Consider the following 25,827-nt stretch of genomic DNA (forward strand, 5'->3'; position numbering starts at 1 on the left):
TGATGGACAAATCTGGATTTGGCATACGCCAGGACAACGCTACCTGTCCGAATAAATAGTGCCAACTGTAAAGTTTGGTGGAGGAGGAATAATGGTCTGGGGCTGAAAATGTCTCTATTTCCTCCAAGGTAGCCCTGAGGTTGTGGTGATGAATGTATAACAATGTACAACAGATCTTATATCTACTGCCTAATAACATAAATCCCTTCTAACCACTTGTTATGCTGTAGTTGTTTTCTATCCAACCATGCAATCTTTTAGATAAACCTTGTATCCAGTCAATTAAACTCCCAGTGAACCGAGCCTCACTTGAGTTCAGTTGCCTGAGAGTCAGCAAACGCAATATGGTTAATAGCGTCATTTAGAGGGGAATGGAAGACATTGAGTGTGTCTCAAATGGCACCCTATTCAACTTTTGAGCCTTATGGGCCCTGGTCAAAAGTAGTGCACTAGGTAGGGAATAGCGTGCCATTTGGGATGTATCCATTGTTCCCATTGGATTGGGCTGATCTGATGGGGCTCAGTGAAGGGGAAAAAGGAGGAACATTACGAAGTGTAATTACTTTAAGCACCATTAGGAATGCAATAACTTGGAGTGTTTCGCTACAAAACAAGTCCAGCTAGGCTGGTCTGAATTGGACAGAGAAAAAGCTATGTTGTTTCAGGATACACACAGTCCTAATCAACTGACTGTCTTCAGTTTACTTCCTGAATTGACTGCTTTCAATAAAACATTTACCTAAACCCTGGTACCTGCAGTAGCCTGTTGCTACGCCTGAGGGTAAATTGCTACAGGCAGAAAGGTCTCTGCTCACCTTGCCATGTGATGCATCATCTTCTGTTTCTAATTAAATAGGAAGTAAATGACAGCAGCAAATACCAGTGTTTTGGGAATTACATCTGACAGCTGATTATTGTGGATGACAAATCATTCGACTGCAATGAAGCATGGCTCCAATCGTAGACGGAGACAGGTTCTTTACCAATACAGTCATTTACTCACCACACTCTCTCCAGTGTTCACTCCTGTCTGTGACCTCCCAGTAGGTAACATTCTCCCCAGCCAGTCCTGTGAAGCTTTTATTAGTGTCCCACTGAGAGGTTATGAAGGGTAACACTGTGAGGGCCGGTGTAGGCCCAGCAGGTACTGAGAGATAGGGGTTGGGGTAATTGGGTATACACGGCTCTCATAGCGGGCTGCCTAGTCTGGCACAGTGGTTTTGTGTGTCCGTCTGTGTGTGTGCATGCGTTTTTTTGTTCGCGCGCGCGTGTGTGTGTGTCTCTTGTGTGCGGTCAGTCCTCTCACGGCCTGCTGTGATGGGGGCCAGGTATCGGGGTGTTTGAAGTGAGAGTGTTATAGACTCATTGATCTGTGGCAGTCTCACAGGAGTTCATTGCTGAGACATGGAAACCTGAGGACTGCTACAATCAATAGACAGATAGAGCCCTGTGGCAGCCAGCAACAGTGTGGGTTCACTCTTCTGATCCCGGTTCTCTCTCCTCTGCTCACAGCCACCACCTCAGGAAATACAAAACACTCTTTCTCCATCTCTCCCACTCAGAGATGGTGGCAGTTGGCCTAGTGGTTAAGAGAGTTGGACCTGTAACTGAAAGGTTGCTGGTTCAAATCCTCGCGCAGAGCAAGGCTGTTAACCCCAACAAGTACTCCCGGGTGCTGATGATGTTGTTTAAGGCAGCCGCACCTCTCTGATTCAGAGGCTCTGGGTTAAATGTGGAAGACTCATTTTGGTTGAATGCAGTCAGTTGCGCAACTCACTAGGTATCCACTTTCCCTTCCCTCATCGATGTGGGATATATTTAGTTATCTTCGACTGACCTTTTAAGGCCCCAAATGGTTTGCTTACCCAGTTCTGCGTCACATGGCCTTATGATTCCTTCCGCATCGCTGCATTGGCTCCTTACCCAGAGTGGCTGTTTTTCTTGCCCATTAGAATGCATTACCTGATCCCAGCTGTGGCTCTTTAAGACCCGAGTCCAGGGATCAGTGTAGACAGGTACTATCCTGGGATCTGACAGAGCGGAGCGGTCTCAAGGTGGATGGGAATGGAAACTTGTCGTCTTGGTAAAAATGCAAGTGTAATCACACTCACAAAGAGTTGTCTGCAATCTCCATCCAGTTTAGGTGTGAGCCGAGGACAGGAGCTGGCTGTGTGTGTGTGTTTATTGTTGTGTCTCAGGACAGGTTCTTAATAAGGAGAATGAGACAGTGGGTCCCGACGGAACGCGGCCCACAAGCGCCTTCAATGAAGACGCAGTGAAGCCCGAAAAACGGGAGAGAGGGAGGGAACTGAATGTACTCTGCGGGTTGGAAAATCTGAAAATTACCTGGCTTCATTGCCATGCCGGTCCAGATAGCACCATAATGTATGGGCCATATCAAAACAGTGAGCGAGACTGGGTGGATGAACAAATGTGGTCGAGGCAAAATATCTCTCCATCGGATGCCAGGGGAGAAGAGAGGAGCCAGAGACAATTTTTATCTCCCCTGCAGTCGTTTTTATGTAATAAGCCCATTAAATGCTGTGGCGTCTCATTCGTCCCTTGTCCCAGTGAAGCATATTTGTCAGCGGAATGGGCTTTGCGGCGCATCCAGCATTATGGAACACCCTTAGAGATAGCAGGGAAACATGTATTGGTTTCATGTAGTATATTTGTAATAACATCCTGTAAATAATGCCAAGAGAGGATAGGGTTGCCTGCCACAGACAGGGCTGAGTCTGGGGCCTGTTTTTCGGACTGTGCTTTTGTGTGTGGAAAATGTCCTTCCCTGTTAAAGGAATAACAAGAGAAGACACACTGAGAATAAATGAACAAGCAACAGACATAAACCCACTACAAAACCTTCATAGGGTTGATGAAGGCTTTAAGTTTCTTTAAAGTCTCAAAGACTACTATAAAATATCTAATTTGCACTTGACACCAAAATCACAATCTTCAAAATGCCCTCCCTCATTTCTAGAAAAAAAATCATGTTAACAAACTAATATTAGTTTAAAACCACTGTATCCAAACATTCATACATATTCAATCTTTATCAAATCCTAATCCGCATCACAGGTCAGTTACATACAGTGTGTCATGTCATCTTGAGACCTGCAAATGGATTACATCACATTGTCATTATAAACTCATATCCCATACAAGACCCATGTGTTAGTCAAACCGTTCCCCCTAGTCAGCTGGCTTAGTGAGTCAGGGTAGGACTGACATGGTACCTTTTGGTTCCACACAGATATATGTATTATACAGCAAAGAGACTAACCGCAGCCAGTTCATCAGAATCTGACAGCCACTGAGACCATACACCCACAGGGAACATTATAGCACACACCTGATTCACTCACAGCTCAGAGTTGAAATATAATCATGGCCATTCGCAGCAACCAGTAATGATCTTGGAGAGGTTTCTAAAAGAAAAGGCAGAGCCTCCCACTGTGTTGAGAGTTTAGGTGTGTGTGTGTGGTTTCACAGTGGCAGATGATGGATGTGTGTGTGTGTGTGTGTGTGTGTGCATGGGGTGTGCGTGTGTCCTAGAGTTGGCTGATGTTTTGGCTGTAGGAAGCAGCATCTGTCTGATGGCAGTCTGGTGTATAATTGTAACGGAGCTAACTCATTATGATGGCACTCTCACAAAGACATTACCCTACACACAAAGGACAACCCACTGGCAGCATCCCACCCCGCTAGTGAGGGGGCTACTAGTCTTAACTAAATAACTTCTAAATAGATAAACTGTTGCTTTGTGCCACAGGTGTGACACTTCCTGGGAAAGCAAAATCACTTTGCGACCTCTGACAGCCCATGAGTCTCTCTGCCCTCACATTGTATCACAGTGATATGCGGAAACAGTGATGCAATACTGACAGTCTAGCTAGGTGATTTCTACTTCCTCACATTGTCTTTGGATGTCCACACAGAATATCAGTCACATACTTGATTGAGGAATATAGAACAGATTCCTTTTCTTTCATCTCATTATGGGTATGGGTCTCCATAATCTCGGAAACCTGAACTAAAATCTTGCATAATTGTGTCAGATATCAGATACTCGCTAACAGTAAGTTCTGGGGGGAGATGCATCAAGCAAGATACTTGACTGGGAAGGGAAAGCTCCATATGATAGCCTATAAATAAAGTCAAAACCGCAACCTGATGCTAATTCACATCAAATAAATGGGAATTCAAATACGTGACAAATTGACTTTTTAAAAATTAATGTTAAACTTAAAAAATAAAACAAAATCAGGACATGCATGTGTGGTTACAGGATGAGGGCTAAAGGGCCCAAATGCAGGACTTTCTAGCACAATTCGGGACAGTTGCTTGCCACGAGAGATTTGATCCTTCTATTATGGTCCCTCTTTCAACACCTCGGGCAAATAGTCTGATCAGCAGGCAGTGAACACTGTAGAGAGACACACAGAAGGACAGTTACACATTTATCAACATAATGAGTGTTCGTTTCCAGTCTGACTTTACTGTCCATATCACAGATGTAAAACTAATGGAATGCAGATCAAGTTCCAAGTTCAGAAGCTTTATTGCCCATTTTAGAGTAAAAATGGAGATTGGTATTTAGCTTTCACGTGGTTTGGTTACAGAAACACTGGTGATGGGACTTGGAATGGTCCGTTAGTAGTGAGACAGTGGTTAATGCAGTATGGAGACCCCCACTTTAATAAAAGTTAAACTCAGATGATGCTGCAAGGACCATACTGATTTTATTTTCCAGTCAGTCACACTGGTGGTTCAAATAGTATTTGAATAGTCCCAACTGTGCATGCACTGCCCATCAGGCAATCCAGACAGACTCAACCAAACACTTAACCAAGTTACTTTAAAAAATATAATATTGAAGTCACCTACTAATATTGTGTCTAGCAGTGAAAGAAAGCAGCCAACTTCTTTCCTTCTTCTTTATTTCTTTATTTTTTGGTGGGAGATCAGGGTTATCGCCATCAATTATCTCAGCCGTTCATTTGCTGACTCATTCCAAGAACAATTACTCGAGAGGAAAAAGGCAATAAATGAATGGACTTGCATTTTAATTAAAAGGGAGTAGGCTCTTAACAGTGGAAGGGATATTAAATTAGATAAACTAGAATTACACAGCCATGCCTCATTGGCAAAGTATAATGGAGCATAAAGTAAATGATGTGTTCAGGAGGAAAGCCACTGTTGTACTATATAAAGACCTCTACTGAAATCGTGGTGGTGGAGGGAGAGCCACCATCAGGCTATAAAAAGATCTCTACTGATGTTGTGGTGGAAGAAATGGGACCACTGTGTGTGTGTGTTTGCACGTGGGTAAACCTCAAACTCCTAAATCTCTTAACAAAACCAACAGATTCAAATGATGAATAGCGTACCTGACATGTATAGCCGCATGAGGCAAGATCTCCCCGTCACAGTTCCAGTTGCTATGGCCTGTGTCGTAGCTGGGATGGGCCGTACAGACCTGGTTACAGATCTTCTTCCCGCTGGTCTCACTCAGGTCCACCTCTGAGATCACATTGTTGTGCTTCGGAACAAACCGGAACCACCGCACATGTCAAACTGTGGAGGCAGAGAGGCAGGGATGGAGGGAAGTTAGGGGAGGGAGGAATGGAGAGGAGGAGGGATGGATAGAGGTAGGAATAAGGAGAAGGGAGTAAAGACAAGAGGGGATGGATAGAAAGTAGGGAAAAGAGGCAGAAAATAAGGGGTCAATCAACAGTACCAAAGGTCTCAGTCTTTCACTGCCCCCTGCTCAGTTCTACTCCACGGACTGTCTGAGAGGAGAGGAGCGATTTATTCTCCATCACACTCACTTTATGACTGGGCCTGGTTAGTATTCATACCAAGTTTCCCCTAAAAAGCTTTCTGTCAAAACTATGAATACACTTAGTGGCCTCTCACTCCTTGTTTCTCTCCTTGGTGGATGGGCTATGCAGATATTACAGAGGTATAATGCAATGAACATCCTACCATCCCACCTGTGTGTGTGTGTGTGTGTGTGTGTGTAGGAGGATGATGCAAGTTATCCAGAGCGCTTTGTAGAATTGGGATATCACTTTGTAGAATTGGGATATTTACGACAAGTGAGAGAGCAGAGTGGGAAGCAAGAGCATGTCTGAACTGAGGTATACCCCGATTTAGAAAGAGCTGTGTCAGCCAACTAAACCATGAGGTGTGCAAGCAAAGTACAGGGAAACTCTCTCCCACTCAATCTCCATCTCTCTGTGAAAGCTGAGTAACCCATGACATGCAGTACGTGAGAGAGATGAGAGTGACTGAGTGAGTAAGTGACTGAGGCATTCTCCATCTCCTCCTGAACTCCTTGTGACTTTCAAAAGTTTTACTGGCTTGATCCATAATACATTACCTGAGATTAATATGGTTTGGAAAAAATCTGTACTTACTTAGCAAATAACAAAAAAAATAGCTAAATCTTATAACTTTTTKGGGGGGGATGATATCCCCATCTGATTGAATCATCTTACATCTAATTATCTTTTATGATTGCCAATGTGAAAATCAATAAATAATAGCAAAACAATTCTCATTAACAACTCAAAGAGTTCCCTACCTGGTCATCCTTGTTGGTGTGTCGTCTGAGGTGTCGGAGGAAGTCCAGGCGGGAAGCCTTGCGTACTAGGATGAGGTCCATGGTGCCATCAGCCAGGTGGGCAGAGGGCAACTGACCTCCCTGGGGCCCTAAGCAAAATTCTGCTAAAGGGCCCTCCTACCTGAACCGTGAGCCATGTAAACCATTTGCCATTACCACACAGTCACACCTGACCCCCCAGTGCTCCCACTACAATCCTCCCTCCTTTAAAACAGTTTGCTCCATCTGTCAGTCTAAGAATAAGTAGACCTATACAGAACAAGGTATAAACAAACTATTTTAATGAAAATAATATTTTTAATATAGAATCTTAAGATAAGTGAATATTAACATTAACATAAATAAGAAATTGTAGAAAATATCAAACGTAGAAAATAATAAAATATAACACTGAGCTTTGSCTCTKCTGCCTGGTAATTAGTCCAGTCCTCAGTATTATACAATTTGCTTTGGCTATACAATGTAAACATAAGCCTATAGGCTATGGCTGCAGCTATATGTCTTAAAATAGTAAAATAAAACCTATACAGCTGTGTGATTTGCTTTGGCTATACATTGTAAACATAAGCCTATAGGCTCTGGCTGCAGCTATATGTCTCAAAATAGTCAAATAAAACCTATACATCTGTTTGATTAACTTTGGTTCCCTCTACAGCCTGGGCATTTTCAGCATCAGCATGGGCACCAGTCTATCTGGACTGTCTGGAAGAAATTGAGAAAGTATGTCACATAGTTAAGCAGTCATTTACACAAATGCACCTCTGCCATACAATCTTAAAATGTTACTAAGAGTGTAAACATTTGAATGTTTGAATTAAAATCTTACCATCAAAATATTCCTCTTCTGCACTTTGAATAAAATCATCAATGATGTCATCATAGGACATGTGTTTTCCCACGTCATGATTTATGCTCATGATGGCCAGACCACTCAAACGTTCCTGTGACATGGAAGACCTCAGGTTGTCACATTGGGTGACGCTGGAGAGACGAAGCATGTATGGGGAGTAAAACTTTTAATAAAGAATGGACATGGAACGAGACAGTAACAGCGTCAGCAAACTAATAATACAGCCAAAAAACAATTAATGCAGAAGTGGGGAACAGAGCTGGGGAACTGACAAATTAGGGGAGGTAATAACAGGTGTTGAGTGAGTCAGTAACCCCCCCAGGGGTGCCACCCGGCATCCCACCTGGGCGAACCGGCCRAGACATGGGCGCTGGGCAAGCTGGTTGGGGGCGTGGAAGCCCAATGAACCGGCAGGAGCGTGAGAGCCTGAGTCCAATATTGCTGATGCGCGTGACAAGGGAAGGCAGGTGTGCGTAATGGATGATAGGAGTGTGTGACGAAGGGCAGCCTGGTACCCTCAAGTGCCATGGGGGGGGGGAGAGAGGGAGCAGACGTGACAGTATCCCCCCTCTAGGAGCGCCACCCGGTGTCCCACCTGGGCGAACCGGCCGAGGCATGGGCACTGGGCAAGCCGGTTGGGGCATGGAAGCCCAACGAACCGGTAGGAGCGTGAGAGTATGGCGAGCCGGCTGAGGCATGGAAGCCCGACGATCCGGCTGAGGCAAGACGCCTGTCAATCCCGCTGCAGAGGGGGAGCCCGAAGATCCGGTGGAGTGTGAYGTTTGATGGGAAGCCGCTGAGCCAACCGGGGCAAGGAAACCTCTCGAGCCAGCTAGGGCGTGGAAGCCCAACGAGCTGGCTAGGCACCCCTGGTTCCATTGGTGGCGACCCAGAGCGGAACGCCAGTACTCCCCGATACTTTGTGTGATGTTCTTCTGCATTCTGTCACATGGAATGACGCTGGAGAGACGAATCAGGTACGGGGAGTAAAACATTTAATAAACAACGGACATGGAATTAGACAGGAACAGCATAGGCAAACAGGTAACACAAACAGAAGACAATCAATGCAGAAGCGGGGAACAGAGCTGGGGAACTGACAAATATAGCGGAGCTAATAACAGGTAATGAGTGAGTCCAGGTGAGTCCAATATCACTGATGCGCGTGACGAGGGAAGGCAGGTGTGCGTAATGGGTGATAGGAGTGTGTGATGCAGGGCAGCCTGGCGCCCTCAAGCGCCGGGGGGGGGTGGGCAGACGTGATACAGGTAGCTTTTGATGAGCTTTAATTTTGAAAACCTCCTCTCTGCCGATGCTACTGTTACTGGTAGGGTGACTGCAATTCTTTGGGCTATCCAAAGGTTAGGCTAGAGTTCCTCCAGGTTTTTCTCACAGAGAAAGGAAATCAGCTCAAAGGCAGTCATCTTATCTGATGGAGGATCAGGTAAATTCTGAATCTCGTGTGCCAGATCCATTCCACTGATGTCACAGTCATCTTTGAAGGTTAGAGTGTCTTCAGCTTCCATGCAGTGARCCTTTAAAGATTCACTGGACATCTGAGAGGCAGTGCGGAAGTTCAGCAGCACTCCATATTTGGTTTTCACCTGGTTGAGTGTTTCATAAATCTCATCCATGAATGTCACAGCAGTGACATGAAGTAGTTGACTTGAAGGTTTTTCAGTGCATCAGTCACTGGTTCATCAGCGACCTCATAACAGCCTCTTGCTGTTTCTCAGTCTCTTCTCTTTCAGAACATCCTCCACATTCATTTCTTCAGAAATGCTTTTGGCTGTTCTCTGGGCCACAGAGAATCCAGTTTCCCGGTATGTAGTGGGGGAGGCCTTTGCATTTGAGATTAAATTCACTGCGATATCCAACTGAATTGAGGCATTTTGGAGGAGCTTGTTCACCTTGTTTGTCATTGTCAGTATCTCACACCATACGACACAGCAAATCAATARGCGGTAGGACCCAACTTCCTCTGCAAGTGCTTGTGCCTCCACTTTGGCCACAGGATCRTTGATCGTCTGTCTGGCTCCCAGTAATGCCTCCCGAACCTCAGAAGCCTGATACCTGATTGCATGAACACTTTGGAGCCTACTCTCCCATCTTGTGTCACTCCATGACTTCACAGTTATGTTCACGTGTTTCTTAAAAACACTCCATCTTTGTGTGCCAGCTGAAAAGAAGAAGMGCTTTTGCACATGCCCAAAAAACYCAACTGCATCTTTTGAMGATTTGGCAGCATCTGCAATGACAAGGTTTAGAGTATGTGATCCACATGGGACAATTTTTTTTTTGCAATCTGGCTTGTACTCCTTGGTGCTTGCCCTTCATGTTGGCCCCATTATCATAAGCTTGCCCTCTGCAATCTTCAAATGGAATCTTCAGCTCGTTCAGCTTATCTAAGATGACAGTGGACAGGTTCAAGCCTGTTGTAATCTCAACATTCACAAMGCCGAGGAAGTGCTCCTTGATCTCTGGCTTTCCCTTTAAAGCCACACTTCTCAGAATAATTTACATTTTCTCCTGGTGACCAATGTCAGGTGTACMGTCCAAGATGATGAAGAAGTACTTTGAGTCTCTTACTCGAGTCACTATTGCTTCCAGAATCTTGTCACTCACAATCTATATCAGCTCATTCTTTTGTGCGCTTCCCAAGGTAATGAGCATGTGTCTCTCCATCTTTCATTTTGCTGAGAAGATTTTCCATAATGGGGTCAAATTTTGCCAGTAATTCAACCTCTTTTAGGAAGTTTCCATTATCTGTTTGGAATCGTTTGTCTGATGAACCCCTGAATGCTAGGYTTCTTTCAGCCAGAGACTGGGTGATACTTATTAAACRTGTAAGGACATCCCGCCATCTCTTTCTTTCAGCCTCCAAAATTGTCATTTGTATCTGGTCGAGAGTCTGTCCCCGACTTAGGCACAGATCAACTTCACTCCACTTAATCATATTGTTTGTGTGTTCAGRACTACCCTCATGGTGTTTCAGAATGGTGTTGATATTTGACCAGTCATTCATGCCTCYCTTTATTATTTTGTAGTCTTTTGTAGAAAAGAGCTTACAGCAAAAACAATACACAACTTTGTTTTTGATTGAGTTTGAAAGCCAGCTCCTGCTAATCTTTTCCCCATTTGACAGCTGTCTCTGTAATACGCCTGAATGTAAACCTCTTCTAGWCTTGTCTTTAGGGTAAGAAAAATCCAGTCCTGGTTTGAATGGACCTCTGCGCACTAACTCAGTCCTCATAAAGTCTGTTAAGACTGGGGGCCAATCTGCTGGGGYATTTGGTGGAKCAGCAACTGTTCTATTACGGTCTGAGCTGCTAGTATCTGATGCTGGCGGAACACCTCTGGTTGTGCTAGTACTGGCTGAGGCTGCCTGTACTTCACCTGGATCTGTGTTAGTACTGGCTGAGGCTGCCTGTACTTCACCTGGATCTGTGTTAGTACTGGCTGAGGCTGGATGTGGATCAACTGAGTCTGTGCTTGTTCTGGCTGATGATCCAGCATCTCCTCTGCTGAGAAACTTAAGCATAGCAACTGTAAATTATAGATAACAATACTATTATTCATTTTATCAGCTGCATCAGGCCCATTCAAACTGGCTCCACCAGATTTCCTTTTATACATTTTCAAATATAAAATACTGTTTATACTATGGCTTGGCTGAATAATTTATGGTTATTATTTACTGAGAGATGTGTATCCATGTTGCCCAGTATGCCCAGCTAATYAACATTTTTAATTCAATATATAAATCAATAGTTAATGTCAATTCCATTGCTTTCCATCTTGCATTAGTCCAGAAATTGTAACTAAACCTTGACTGAGTGACTAGATAATCATTGTCTTGTTTTAAAATTATGTGCGCCTATGAGGAGTGCCATCACGCCCATATATTTTCYGGACTGGTCCCCACAGAGGTTGCTGCTGGAAAGCGCGAGGTTCATTTCGTGCACGCRCATATGAACGCATGTTCACGCGCAACGCGGTTATCTTTTCCGAGCTGCAGTTTATTAACACCATTGCCCGTTGGCAWTTATCAAACRTCATAAATAGTTTTATTTCACTCTTACTTTTGTTAGGCACAAGGTCACAGAACACAACCTTGGAAGTGGCTRGCAAGCAAGCAAGACACAGACAGACCAAGAGATGCACTGCCCAGCTAGGTTAGCAAGACAGACAGACTAGAGAGAGATGCACTGCAAGCTAGYACATCAACTTAACGTTACTGTTATTTGCTGACATTAAACTTGGAGAGGAGAGAACACAAGTTTACCTGATTACTGTTCCCGCAATTCCCTCTCATGGTGTTTTTTCTCTCTTTTCGTGACCAGAAGGATAGTTCCGCTTCATCCTCTCATCGAAGTTGTAAACATTGACACCCGCTTTGACACGAGGGRGAGGCGGGCCCTTGAGTAATTTGCAGGGCCCTACTTGCGTAGTGAGYGTATAGGGCCGTCCGGCTCTGGCGACAGGCCTCTAGGGCTGCGAGGACAGGCACAGCTCATACTGGCAGTGTTGATTGCTAGGAACTTCCCCCCGGATCAACCGCCATACACAATCACCGCTGGTCTCTATAAACACAAGAGGAGTTGATCGATTAAATGTGTCATTCCTTTGGGGAAATTCTTCCTGCAGTGCTGTGTCTGTAAAGCAGGAAGTACCAGCGACTCGCTCAATACGGAAGCGGTTAGATGACGTGGATGTTACACTACAGGACTGTTTTGCTAGCACAGACTGGAATACGTTCCGGGATTCATTCAATGGCATTGATGAATACACCACCTCAGTCATCGGCTTCATCAATAAGTGCATCGATGATGTCGTMCCCACAATGACTGTACATACATATCCCAACCAGAAGTCATGGATTACAGGCAACATCTGCATCGAGCTAGAGCTGCTGCTGGGAGACTAATCCGGACGCTTATAAGAAATCCCGCTATGCCCTCAGACGAACCATCAAACACGCAAAGCGTCAATTCAGGATTAAGATCTAATCCTACTACACCGGCTCTGACGCTCGTCAAATGTGGCAGGGCTTGAAAACTATTACGGACTACAAAGCGAAACCCAGGCTCGAGCTGCCCAGTGACGCGAGCCTACCAGACGAGCTAAATGCCTTTTATGCTCGCTTCGAGGAAAGCAACACTGAAAGCATGCACGAGAGCACCAGCTGTTCTGGATGACTGTGATAACGCTCTCGGTAGCCGATGTTAACAAAACCTTTAAACAGGTCAACATTCACAAAGCTGCTGGGCCAGACGGATTACCAGGACCTGTACTCAAAGCATGCGYGGACCAACTGTCAAGTGTCTTCACTGACATTTTCAACCTCTCCCTGACCGAGTCTGTAATACCTACATGTTTCAAGCAGACCACCATAGTCCCTGTGCCCAAGGAAGCGAAGGTAACCTGCCTAAATAATTACCGCCCTGTGGCACTCACGTTGGTAGCCATGAAGTGCTTTGAAAGTCTGGTCATGGCCCACATCAACAGCATGCTCCCGGACACCCTAGACCAACTCCAATTCGCATACCGCCCCAACAGATCCACAGATGACAGAATCTCAATCACATTCCACACTGCCCTTTCTCACATGGACAAAAGGAACACCTACAGTATGTGAGAATGCTGTTCATTGACTACAGCTCAGCATTTAACACCATAATGCCCACAAAGCTCATCACTAAGCTAAGGACTCTAGGACTAAACACCTCCCTCTGCAACTGGATCCTGGACTTCCTGACGGGCCGCCCCGAGGTGGTAAGAGTAGGCAACAACACGTCTGCCACRCTGATCCTTAACACTGGGGCCCCTCAGGGGTGTGTACTTAGTCCCCTCCTGTATTCCCTGTTCACCCACGACTGCGTGGCCAAACRCGACTCCAACACCATCATTAAGTTTGCTGACGACACAACAGTGGTAGGTCTGATCACCGACAACGATGAGACGGCCTATAGGGAGGAGGTCAGAGAACTGGCAGTGKGGTGCCAGGACAACAACCTCTCCCTCAACGTGAGCAAGACTAAGAAGCTGATCGTGGACTACAGGAAAAGGCGGGCCGAACAGGCCCCCATTAACATCGACGGGGCTGTAGTGGAGCAGGTCGAGAGTTTCAAGTTCCTTGGTGTCCACATCACCAACGAACTATCATGGTCCAAACATACCAAGACAGTCGTGAAGAGGGCATGACAACAGCCCAGTACATCACTGGGGCCAAGCTTCCTGCCATCCAGGACCTATATAATAGGCGATGTGAGAGGAAAGCGCATAAAATTGTCAGAGACTCCAGTCACCCAAGTTATAGACTGTTTTCTCTGCTACCGTAACGGCAAGCGGTACCGGAGCGCCAAGTCTAGGACCAAAAGGCTCCTCAACAGCTTCTACCCCAAAGCCATAAGACTGCTGAACAATTCATAAAATTGCTACCGGRCAATTTACATTGACACCCTCCCTTTTGTACATTGCTGCTACTCGCTGTTTGTTTGTTACCTATGCATAGTCACTTCGCCCCCACTTACATGTAGAGATTACCTCAACTAGCCTGTACCCCCGCACAATGACTCGGTACCGGTGCCCCCTGTATATAGCCTTGTTATTGTTATTCTGTTACTTTTTATTATAGCCTAGTTGGTAAATATTTTCTTCTTCTTGAACTGCGCTGTTGGTTAAGGGCTTGTAAGTAAGCATTTCTGTCACGGATCCCTCCAGAACTTTCATTGCGCACACCTGTCCCCTATTCCCACTGATTTGTACTTGTATAAGTGTGYCCTTTGGTTTMCATTGGGCGGTCGATTATTGTTACAATATCCGTTGGTGCGTGTGAGTACCTGTGCTGTGAGTTTTGGCCTTTCGTGCCCATGTGGATTGCGCGTATGATTACGGGTCTCGTCCTGTGTGTTAATCACATGTGTGTATTTATTCAAGGTTCTCCTCGCTCTCTTGTTTGGGTTTCAACCCTGTGTTTTGTATACGTGTTTGTTTGGTCTTCGTCCCYGTGCCCTTACACGGCACGCCGTCATTTGGGACGTAATTTTTTTAAACTATTACGCATTCCTGCGCCTGTCTCCCGAATCATTGTTACCAAYGTGACAATTTCACTGTAAAGTCTACACTTGTATTTGGCGCATGTGACAAATAAAGTTTGATTTGTAGAATGCTAGTAATCTATAAACACTCTTGTTAACTCTTTGGGGTGCTCTAAAATCAGGAGCGAGGCTGGACAAAATATTATGTGTTGTTACGCAACTCGGTAACACTCAGGTGAATCAAATTCTTCTGCCATTCAATTAGTGGTTGAGTGGTTTAATGGGGGATATACAGTAACTCCAAAATGCCTGAGTGTTTTACGATATTATCTCTGATCGCAGGGGGAATACTATGTGATCCGAGGCCATAAAAGCTTAATTCTTCTTCTTCTTGTCTCGTATAACAAACTCACAGGAGCTAAAACCTGAACCAACATGAAGTCCACAGGGATTAAAAAACAAATCATTGGGTTGTGTGTCCCATTTCATTGAAAAGTAAATGATTAGATATCTTTAAAAACGACCAATYGGATTATGATGAGACATTTACAATTTTTTTTATTGTGGGCCTTGGCATTGTCTTAGCTCGGGAACCTCTCAAGTGTCCCTCACACATTAATATTTTGGGAGGCTTGTTTGCGACGAGGCACCCAGCCGGCGTCTTGCCTCATTGTTTAAGCAGTTGTTGGAGATTTCCTTGCCAAAATGAGCGCAGCAAGTTCCCCGCCAACTCTGATTAGTGGGGTTCGGTCTCCCTCTGTGTGTTTTGTGTGTGCGTRTGTGTGTGTCCCAGCTCCACAGGAACCTGTCGCCTCAGCCAGCGCTCCAGCCAGCCCCGACAGAGAAGCCTGAAATTAACACCAATTAGAGTCCCAGGAGAGGAAAAAGGGGATCTCTCTGTGGCTCTCAGTAAACATGACTTATCCTCCTATCTGCTGCTCGGAATAAACAAATGCCGGCTGAGAAGAGAGTTTCCCATTTCCCAATAGTGGGGACTGTAGTGTGCGGTGTTAGTGGGTTTGGGGGGTGGGGGGGGTAGATAATGGTCCGTGATGAGAAGAGTGGCTGTGAGGAGTGTGTGTGTGTGTGTGTGTGTGTGTGTGTGTGTGTGTGTGTGTGTGTAGTGAGTGTGTGTGTGTGTGTGTGTGTGTGTGTGGTGTGTGTGTGTGTGTGTGTGTGTGTGTGTGTGTGGTGTGTGTGTGTTGTGTGTGTGTGTGTGTGTGTGTGCATGTTCAACACCAAACAACAACAACAATCTACTCTGACTGTCTGTAGGGCGTCATGGCCGTGAGGGAGAGACAGACAGATGTGGGACAGACGTGGGGACAGGAGGGACATCATGCTTATGGCTGGATAATGGGCAGCTTTATTAACAGACATGGAAACAGGGAAAGAACTACACACGCACAGACTTACAGAGGGATATAACCTCTTACCCTTGTCAGAGTCCTCTTCAGCCATCTAGTAGACATGATCCCCTAAGAGGGGCTGCCTATTGTTGGCAACCTGCTCACAGATATGGCACCTAGTTCTGCACTTGATCTTTTCTCGTGTTCCCCAGATTTGTCCTCAGCGGGCAGGAAAGCGACGGTCCCTTCATAATACTGATGGGTCAGGAAACATCGTTAGACCTGCAAGCAGAAGCAGTGCGTGGCTTTGAAAATCATGATGGTGACATTATGTGAAATATTTCGTTTCTCCGCTCATTCCTCCCTTTCTCTGTAGGTCATATTTGGAAATTAGAATTTATTCAATTACATAACATAGTAACTAATAATAATACGTTATTACATTGTTGACTGCAATTGTAACTACATTTGAATAATGTGGTAATTACATTGTAATAACAATTATAACTCCATTATTTACCTGAGAGATCGTATCTGGAAGGCCCCATCCAGCACTTCCTCTCGCAGTTTGTCAGGAGGTCTCCGTAGAAACCGTATCCGAGCAGCGAGACGTACCTGAGGAAGGTGTTGTTGTGATGGACAGAACACACGTCCATGAGTTGGGAGTCACCTGGAGGAGGAACAAACAGAACAGGCAGAAAGACCGACAGAAAGGGCTTATTCAACTGGTTGGATAACGTCACAGAACACTCAAAATAGAATAGTATTGGAGTCAGAGTTGGGGTGAATTCCAATTCTATCAGCACTTCAGAAAGTAAACCAAATTCCAATTCCAAATGTTCAATTTTCCTAATTGAAAAGCATAGAAGAGTGCATGCCCCCCCCCCCCCCGGAACACTGCTGCTACTCTCTGTTACTTTCTATGCATATTCACTTTAAAATACTCTACCTACATGTACATGTTACCTCAAATACTTCGACACCGGTGCCCCGCACATTGACTCTCTACCGGTACCCTTGTATATAGCCCCCTATTGTTTATTACTGCTGCTCTTTAATAGTTGTTATTCTTATTCTTACTTTTTTTTTAGGTATTTTCTTAAATCTGCATTGTTGGTTAAGGGCTTGTAAATTAAGCATTTCACTGTAAGGTCTACACCGGTTGTATTTGGCGCATGTGACAAATAAAATGTTATTAGATTTTTTATTTGGCAGAAAAGAGGTGWTATGTATCAGAGCCAAAGAAAKATATCATAGCCAATGGGTCTGTCTGGGTCTGGGCAATTAGCACTCACTACACAGTAAATGAGGGGAAAGCGAGACGCAGACCCTGCCTGGCACTTGAGAGAAATGTTCAGTTTTACTTTGAAATCTCTGATTTTATATTATGGTAATAGATCTCTATCGACCGTGCACTACCGTTTAGCCAGGGGACAGTAATTTCAGGCATATCTGTCACAGTTTGATAATTCACTATCTGTTGAGACGCACCAACGACACCAAGACAGACTGGTGAGGAGACAGACTTATTTCCTATTTCCATCTCTACAGCTAGACAGCAGACTGATGCTTGGGATRCTTCCCAAATGGCACCCTATTCCCTAATAGGCCCTGATCAAAAGTATTGTACTATATAGGGAATAGGGTTCTATTTGGGATGCAAGCTAGATGTTTTCAGCTGACTCAGTGAACCGTGACAGAACAGAAAGCAGCCAGGGAAATCAGCCCTACCGTTTACAGATGGACACAGAGATAAGTACGAAGGTGAGTTATCTTCCTCTCTTCATCATTGCTTAGTAATCACACTCCTCCCTTTTCATATTGCTCTTATGAAGAATATTTGACAATGACACAGCAGGCTGACTGGTTTGCTTCTCCAATACTTTCTGAAAAGTTCTTGAATTTAAATGAAAACTTACTGTAGTGCTACAGACTGGTTTACACTTCCTTATTTCTTACTCAAGTGAAGACTGTATGAAGGAAGCCTGGCTGCCTTGGGTGTGTGACTGTGTGAGCCAAGCATGTATTCATGATCAAACAACAAATCTTAACACCCAGCCAAAATATTCACAGAACAGAGGAAACTAGCTACTCTCTCAGCTAAATATATCCCTCTGTGAATTTCCAGATTCTTATCGAAGACATATTTTCTGCAGTTTTGACTCACTTCCTCATTTGAATTTTTCCAAAGCTTCTCTCACTATCTCTGTCTGCCGAACTAACAGACTAACAGTCAAGGTTCAGTCATTTACCTAAACATTGTACCTAGAAAATATGTGATAAGACAATGTGTTGAATTACACACAGCCACTAGGTATCTAAGTAGGTTACCTGATAAAACTGGGGGGACTTGGATACTCTAACCAAGGCTGTATGTGTGCTGTGTTGCTCATATTATTCAGTGAAAGTCTATTTGATACTGAGAGGTTCTGTTCGTTATCTTACCACATGTCTAATTAATACATCATTATTACTTTGAGTTATTATTATCAGCCTCAAAATGATGTAATGATTGATTGATAGGTAACAATATTTAAAAGGTTTATACAGCCTGAGCAGTGGCCGCAGAAGAAGCCACACTTGACCTCATGAAACCTGTCAGTGAGAAACCAACCAAGGCAAATGCACAACAAAAACTGTGATACTGTGAGTCCTTTTCTCTAGATATAGATTGTCAACTGGCTTATACTTTGGTGACAAAAAATAATTTCACCTTCATCTGACTGACTGGAAAAAGGCTGTAATTCTGGACCCCGGCAGCAGCAGGCACTTGATGCTAAGAAGTAGCATTAACCTATAGAATCACTGAAGCTATAGGAAAGGGAAAGGAATACCTAGTCAGTTGCACAACTGAATGCCTTCAACTGAAATGTGTCTTCCGCATTTAACCCAACCCTTCTGAATCAGAGACGGGGGCTGCCTTAATCGACATCCACGTCTTCGGGGAACAGTGGGTTTGTCACAACTTCTGCCGAAGTCGATGCCTCTCCTTGTTCGGGCGGTGCTCGGCGGTCGACGTCGCCGGTCTTCTAGCCATCGCCGATCCATTTTCCATTTGTCTTGTCTTGTTTTCCCACACACCTGGTTCTCATTTCCCTCATTATGTGTTGTGTATTTAACCCTCTGTTTCCCCCATGTCTTTGTGTGGTATTGTTTATTCTGTTTCATGTTATGCGCACGTTAGTCTGTTGCGCTGGGTTATGTTAACCCGTATTGTTATTTCGTGTTCACTTTGCCGTGTGTTTTTGGTTCGCCTAAATAAAAGGCTCCGTTGGCTACCCAATATCTGCTCTCCTGCACCTGACTCCCTTACAGCCATTTATACATACCTGACAGGGATAACTGCCTTGCTCAGGGGCAGAACGACAGATTTTTAYCATGTCAGCTCGGGGGTTCAATCCAGCAACCTTTCGGTTACTGGCCCAACGCTCTACTGTAACGATCGTCGTATGAGTGAGACCAAGGCGCAGCGTGGTATGCGTACATTCTCTTTTAATGAATGAACACTTAACAAAAACAACAACATCAACGGACGACGCGTGAAGCTATACAAAATAATGCAGACAGGCAACTAAACATAGACAAGATCCCACAAACACAAAAGAGAAATGGCTGCCTAAATATGATCCCCAATCAGAGACAACGATAAACAGCTGCCTCTGATTGAGAACTATATCAGGCCACCATAGACATACAAATACACCTAGATAACCCACCCAAGTCACCATCACGCCCCAACCAATAGAGAAAAAAACAGCTTACTATGTTCAGGGCGTGACATCTACGGCCTAACCAGCTGGGATTTGATTCTCCTCCTCTATCTTCAACCTTAGGTATTGTGAAGTAATGGATTTTACGGTGGTGAAATATATGATGATTTTTTACAACTGTCACACAGCACAACAGGCCCCCTCTTAATGCAGCTTTGAGTGATAGAGTCTTCACAACCCCCTGTAGGACACCAAGTCCCGTTGCTATTGTGGATTCCTTCCCGTAACTCAGCAACAGCCAGATAACAGAACATGGGAGCCGAAGTTAGCCACTGTGAGAGTCAATCATAGCCATGGCCACTAACAGAGGAGTTATAACACAGTCCTACTCTATGGGCTATAACTGGCCTTTACCTTACCTTCTCCCCTTCTCCATTTCTCTCCTCCCTTCCCCTCTCCTCTCCCCACCACTCCTCTCTCACCTGCAGGGATGATTCCGATGCGGAGCGCACATGGAACCAGGTCCTGGTTCGATTGGTTCTGGTCCACTCTGGAATCACTCTGGGTCCAGGCCGTGGACAACCTCGCTGAACATCCCGTCCCCTCCCACACACACCACCCTGATCAGGGACACACACACCCACGATGCATGAAAACACTCCTTTGAGACCAGCCTTAGAGTGTCTGCTGTTTTTTGATATTTCCCTTCAATTTGTGTCCTATTAAGACCTAGACAACCAGGTGAGGGGATTTCCTAACTAATCAGTGACCTTAATTGATCAATCAAGTACAAGGGAGGAGTAAAAACCCACAGACACTCTGCCCCCCTAAGCTTTCATGTTAATGTTGTTATTGCATTGATGCTGCCATTAATGTCCACTTTGCTCTCAGCAGTCCCCTTTCCTCAGATATAAAGGGATTGTGGTTGGACATGGACTGTTTTGTACGGAAATCTTCACTTAGTCTTTTGCACCAACAAAGTAATTTCTGACTGAGATAATAAAGTCTATGCCAGGTGATTGAAGTGTCTTCCTGCAGGGTCTAAAACTCACCCGTSWCATTGCTTCAGATCTACCTCCGTCTTCAAGTGATCCCTGGCATGATTGRCACTCTCCGTAACTATGGAAACAAGTTATATTGTCAGTATTAGAAACCCATGACGAATATCTCACAAGCTTGTCAAGACGTTGCACATACAACACAAAATAKTTAAGCCAAGAATCCTGCACACAGTATTTCTCCTCCCATTGTCTAAAAGGAAAAAAAGGTGTTCCAACTAATGGTGAAATGCCAACACCAATTAAAACACCTCGAGCTATGGGGCTGGGTCCAGACTTAAGCCCATGACAGTTCTATGGTCGGGAGCTGCCAATACCCTAGACCAGGGATTGGCAACTCCAGTTCTCGGGGGCCTGATTTGGTTTCACACTTTTGCCCTAGCCCCAGCTAACACACCTGACTCCAATAATCAACTAATCATGATCTTCAGTTTAGAATGCAATTAGTTTAAATCAGCTGTGTTTGCTAGGGATGGGGAAAAGGTTAAACACCACTCCAGCCCCCGAGGACTGGAGTTGGCCATCCCTGCCCTAGACAATCCTTGATCTTCCCAAGCTATGTGATGCCTCCCCCCTGCCAATACCCTAGACCCCTCAAACTCAACTCTGGACCTCGAAGCCAGTTCCAGTACTCGTTTTCATTGTTCTCCTCCAATCAGGGTTCACGATTTAGACCTAGCATAACAAGTGGGTGCAATTAATTATCAGGTAGAACAGAAAATCAGCAGGCTCTGGACCTCGTAGGGTGAGAGTTGAGTACCCCTGCCCTAGATGATCCATGGTCTTCTCAAAGCATCCCACGAATCATAGATGTGTTTGGAATGGATTCCCATGTTTATCGACTATCACAGCTTCCATTAGTGTTCCCTTGATGGATGGTGCTATAAATAAAACCATATTATTGGGAGTGGTTGGCGGGTATAGGCTGTTTGCCAAGTCAACAAATAAAACATTTCCGTCCATAAATGCTAATTTGTTATTTAAATGTTAATGTAGGCCCTATGACAGTAAGTCACTGATCACGTCGGTGGAGATGGAGGCTCGGGAGAAGAGTGGGGCTGCTCTCTGCTCGTAAAGCCGCTTCCCACGTTGTTTTCCACCGTAGGGATTGATGTACACGAGCAAGCGTTTCGGTCGGCTGCCTGCAAAGTGAAGAAGAGTCTGGTTTGGTCATTAAAACGGAGGACTCAACATTTAGTTTAACGGATGGTAGACTGTGACTGTCTGACAACTTCATGAAGTTTTCATTAACCAACAAAACTTTACAGAAATGCTCCGTCATTACCAAACTGAATTCCTCTGACTGATTCTCTTAATGGTCTATGGAATAAATTGTTGGGATATTGAAGGCTAGATGAGCAAAAAGCATTGGAATGGTACTTCTTTGTAAGATGGTAAATAGTGTGCTAATGGTTGGTAAAATTTTATACACATTTATAGGGGTAGGCCTTCATAGATGTTTCACAAATTCTGAACCTTTAAAGTTGGTGTTTGTTTAAAGTAGAGCCAGTAAAACAGTCTGCATTGAAAGAGAACATACTGAGTAGTGAGAGCTGGTTTTTGATGGTCTGGACCCACTGTTGACGCTGTGCCTCATCTAAGCAATGGAAGATGATGTCTTTACACCGCCAGCAGGGATGTTTGGTCCTCTCCATGTATGACACTATAATTAGAAAAAGGTAAGAGAGTGAGAGAAATAGAGAAAGAGAGAGAGATAAAGACAGAGACTGAAAAACTGTAAAAAGTCAAGAAGGATTCTATCATTCCAACAAAAAATAGAATTTCTGGCTTGTTAGGGTAGAATAAACAAAACAAAGATTTCTGCCTCCACAAACCATCCCATGCCAGATGATGTATCCCTCCCCTACCTGTGAATGCAGACGGATACAACAGAACCTTATGCTTCCTTCCACCATCTTAGTTTGTTTGGTCTTCTTCTTTGGTCTCTCTGGCACCAACTATCTCAGACACCAGGAGAAAATGATGATCGGCTGTAAACATTAAGAAACAACACAGAAAAACAGTTTAGTGCCCCATAATAACACATCAATTACACAAAGGACAGTTTGACCTGCGGTCAGGATTTACAATTCAACGATAATAGAGATAACCAGCAGCATACCACCCTGCATACCACTGCTGGCTTGCTTCTGAAGCTAAGCAGGGTTGGTCCTGGTCAGGCCCTGGATGGGAGACCAGATGCTGCTGGAAGTGGTGTTGGAGGGCCAGTAGGAGGCACTCTTTCCTCTGGTCTAAACAAAGATCCCAATGCCCCAGGGCAGTGATTGGGGACACTGTTCTGTGTAGGGTGCCGTCTTTCGGATGGGACGTTAAACGGGTGTCCTGACTCTSTGAGGTCATTAAAGATCCCATGGCACTTATCGTAAGAGTAGGGGTGTTAACMCCGGTGTCCTGGCTAAATTCCCAATCTGGCCCTCAACCATCACGGTCACCTAATAATCCCCAGTTTACAATTGGCTCATTCATCCCCCTCCTCTCCCCTGTAACTATTCCCCAGGTCGTTGCTGCAAAGAGAATGTGTTCTCAGTCAACTTACCTGGTAAAATAACAGATAAATAAAAATGATATTAATAGGCAAAGATAACCTGGGGTTAACTTTACTTGAATGGGCATATTTTTTGGGTCATATTCCCAATGGTTGTATGAATTAAACCAAGGAACATTATATCTGTCTTGGGACCATGTGAATKCTTGGAATGAGCCTTTCCTATTAACAGGCTGTGGGCACTACAGCTTGTGTCACTGGATGCCACTAAACATCTCATGTGACTGTGATGTACTGGGAGAAGGGTGACAGTGGTTATGGCTTTGTTCAAGGGAGTGGAGGGTTTAAACCAGGTACTAGGTGACGTTAATGATCTACCTCATAGTCATATACAGTAACCACCTAACGTTGACACACATAAACGTCTAGGTCTACAGTACAGCCTAACCTGCGTCATGATGAAAGCCATTGGAGGAAGTTAGCTAACACCATGAAAATTAGAGGGCAGCAAAAACAACACTTGAAGAATGGGTGCCCTCGGGCTGAATTTGGCCTGCGGGTGATTTTGTTTGGCCCCTGACCCTCCCAAAAAAGTGTTTAATTGTTGTTGTTGTTGGGCATAAAAGACAATAAAARCGCCCTGAAATCTGTTCAAAGGAATCCCATGCACAATAGAGAGATATATGTGAACGTACACAAATGTAAGCAAGGTTTGAAATCATTGTTTTAGTCAAAAGTTATACCTGTTTGGGAAATATGTTCTGACCATCCTCTCAAGAATCTAGTTGATTGAAACCTGCCATTTGTGTTTGTTGTACCTTTTAGTGTTGTGACATAGGCAGTCAACCAACTTACACCCGCTCGGTCAAGTATAACAATTGGTTCTATTTTTATTTATTTTTTACCTTTATTTAACTAGGCAAGTCAGTTAAGACCAAATTCTCATTTACAATGACGGCCTACACCCGCCAACGCTGGGCCAATTGTGCCCCGCCCTATGGGACTCCCAATCACGGCTGGTTGTGATACAGCCTGGATTCGAACCAGGGTGTCTGTAGTAACGCCTCAGGCACTGAGATGCAGTGCCTTAGACCGCTATGCCACTCTGGAGCCTATATTTAGTCATAATATCACATATTATTCTGAACATAAAGAACAATGGAGCTTTCGAAACATTCCAATACTGACAATGCWAAAAAATTAGAAGGGCGGTATTCCTTGTACATTCTCCAGTATATTAGCGACAGTAAATCAACAGCAGGGGTTATTCTTTAGTCACATGTGGACTCTGATTAGTGATAGCAGAGAGATGGGACGGGTGACTCCAGGTTTACAGCCCGTCATAATCATAAGGCCTTGGGCTTAATCTGTTGTATCCCTGTGACACTATGGCTCTATGTATGACATGATTGTCACACCCTGGCCTTAGTTCATTATTATTTTAGTTAGGTCAGGGTGTGACATGGGGAATGTATGTGTTTTGGTTTGTCTAGGGGTTTGTACGTTTAATGGGTCAGTGGCTTGTCTAGGTGTTTGTATGTCTATGGCTGCCTAGATTGGTTCTCAATTAGAGGCAGCTGTGGTTTATTGTCTCTGATTGAGAGCCATATTTAAGGCAGCCATAGGCATTTGGGTTTTGTGGGTAATTGTCTATGTTGTACGTTTGTAGCTTGTGTGTGCACTAACGTTTATAGCTTCACGATCGTTTGTTGTTTTGTTTCGTTTTGTTATAGTGTTCGTTACGTGTTTTTTTCCCTTCTCTAAAATAAAAGAGAATGTATTTTGCACACGCTGCGCCTTGGTCCTCTCTCTCTCCGCAAGACGATCGTGACAGAATTACCCACCTAACGGGACCAAGCAGCGTGTAAAGCAAGCAACGGGAGCAAGCGCATACACGATCATGGACATGGGAGGAGATATTGGAATGGAAAGGAACCTTGGGCTCAACTTGAGAATATCCGCCCTCGTGAAGAGGAGGCAGCTAAAAGCCGAGAGGCGGCGGTATGAGGAGGTAGCAGGGAACATGAGCAAAGACTGGACTACACTACGTTGGGAGGAGATCGACAGGTGGGCGATACGACCCAGGGAGAATGCCCGGAGCGCGCGCTGGGATTCTTGGCGCAGTGCGAGGAGGGATACCGGCGAATGGAGGCAGCACGACGACGCGGTAGGCAAGCCGTGAGTCAGCCCAAAAGTATTGGGGGGGGGGGGGGGGGGGGGGGCCTTCAAAGGGAGTGTGGGCGAAGTCAGGTAGGAGACTGCGCTAACTCCCTGTACTTACGTGGAGAGGGAGAGTACGGAAGACACGTGTTACGCAGTAGAGCGCATGGTGTCTCCTGTACGTGTTTTCATAGCCCGGGGCGGGTTATTCCCTCCCGCACTGGCAGGCTAGATTGGCAATTGAGCCAGGTGCCATGACAGCCGGCTCAACGCGTCTGGGTCTCCAGTGCGTTCTCCTGCGGGCGCGCATACATGGCACCAGCCTTCGGATGGTGTCCCGGTTTCGCCTACATAGCCGGTGTGGGTTATTTCCCACCTCCCCGCACTGGTTCGGCGCGACGGGGAGCATACACCAGGTAAGGTGGGCAGCTCAGTGCTCCAAGGAGCCAGTACGCGCCTGCAAGGTCGGTATTTCCGGCGCCACCTCCCCGCCCCAGCCGCAGTACCACAGTGCCTACCCACGCCA

General features: G+C 45.1%; 1 pseudogene; it reads right to left on the minus strand.

Annotated features, from left to right (window-relative positions):
- Positions 1 to 4,164: 4,164 nt before the first annotated feature.
- LOC139029471 (ceramide kinase-like) lies at positions 4,165 to 24,485 on the minus strand (annotated as a pseudogene).
- Positions 24,486 to 25,827: the final 1,342 nt, after the last annotated feature.

The sequence above is a fragment of the Salvelinus sp. IW2-2015 genome, linkage group LG3 (genome assembly GCF_002910315.2).
Source record: "Salvelinus sp. IW2-2015 linkage group LG3, ASM291031v2, whole genome shotgun sequence".
NCBI classification, from domain to species: domain Eukaryota; kingdom Metazoa; phylum Chordata; class Actinopteri; order Salmoniformes; family Salmonidae; genus Salvelinus; species Salvelinus sp. IW2-2015.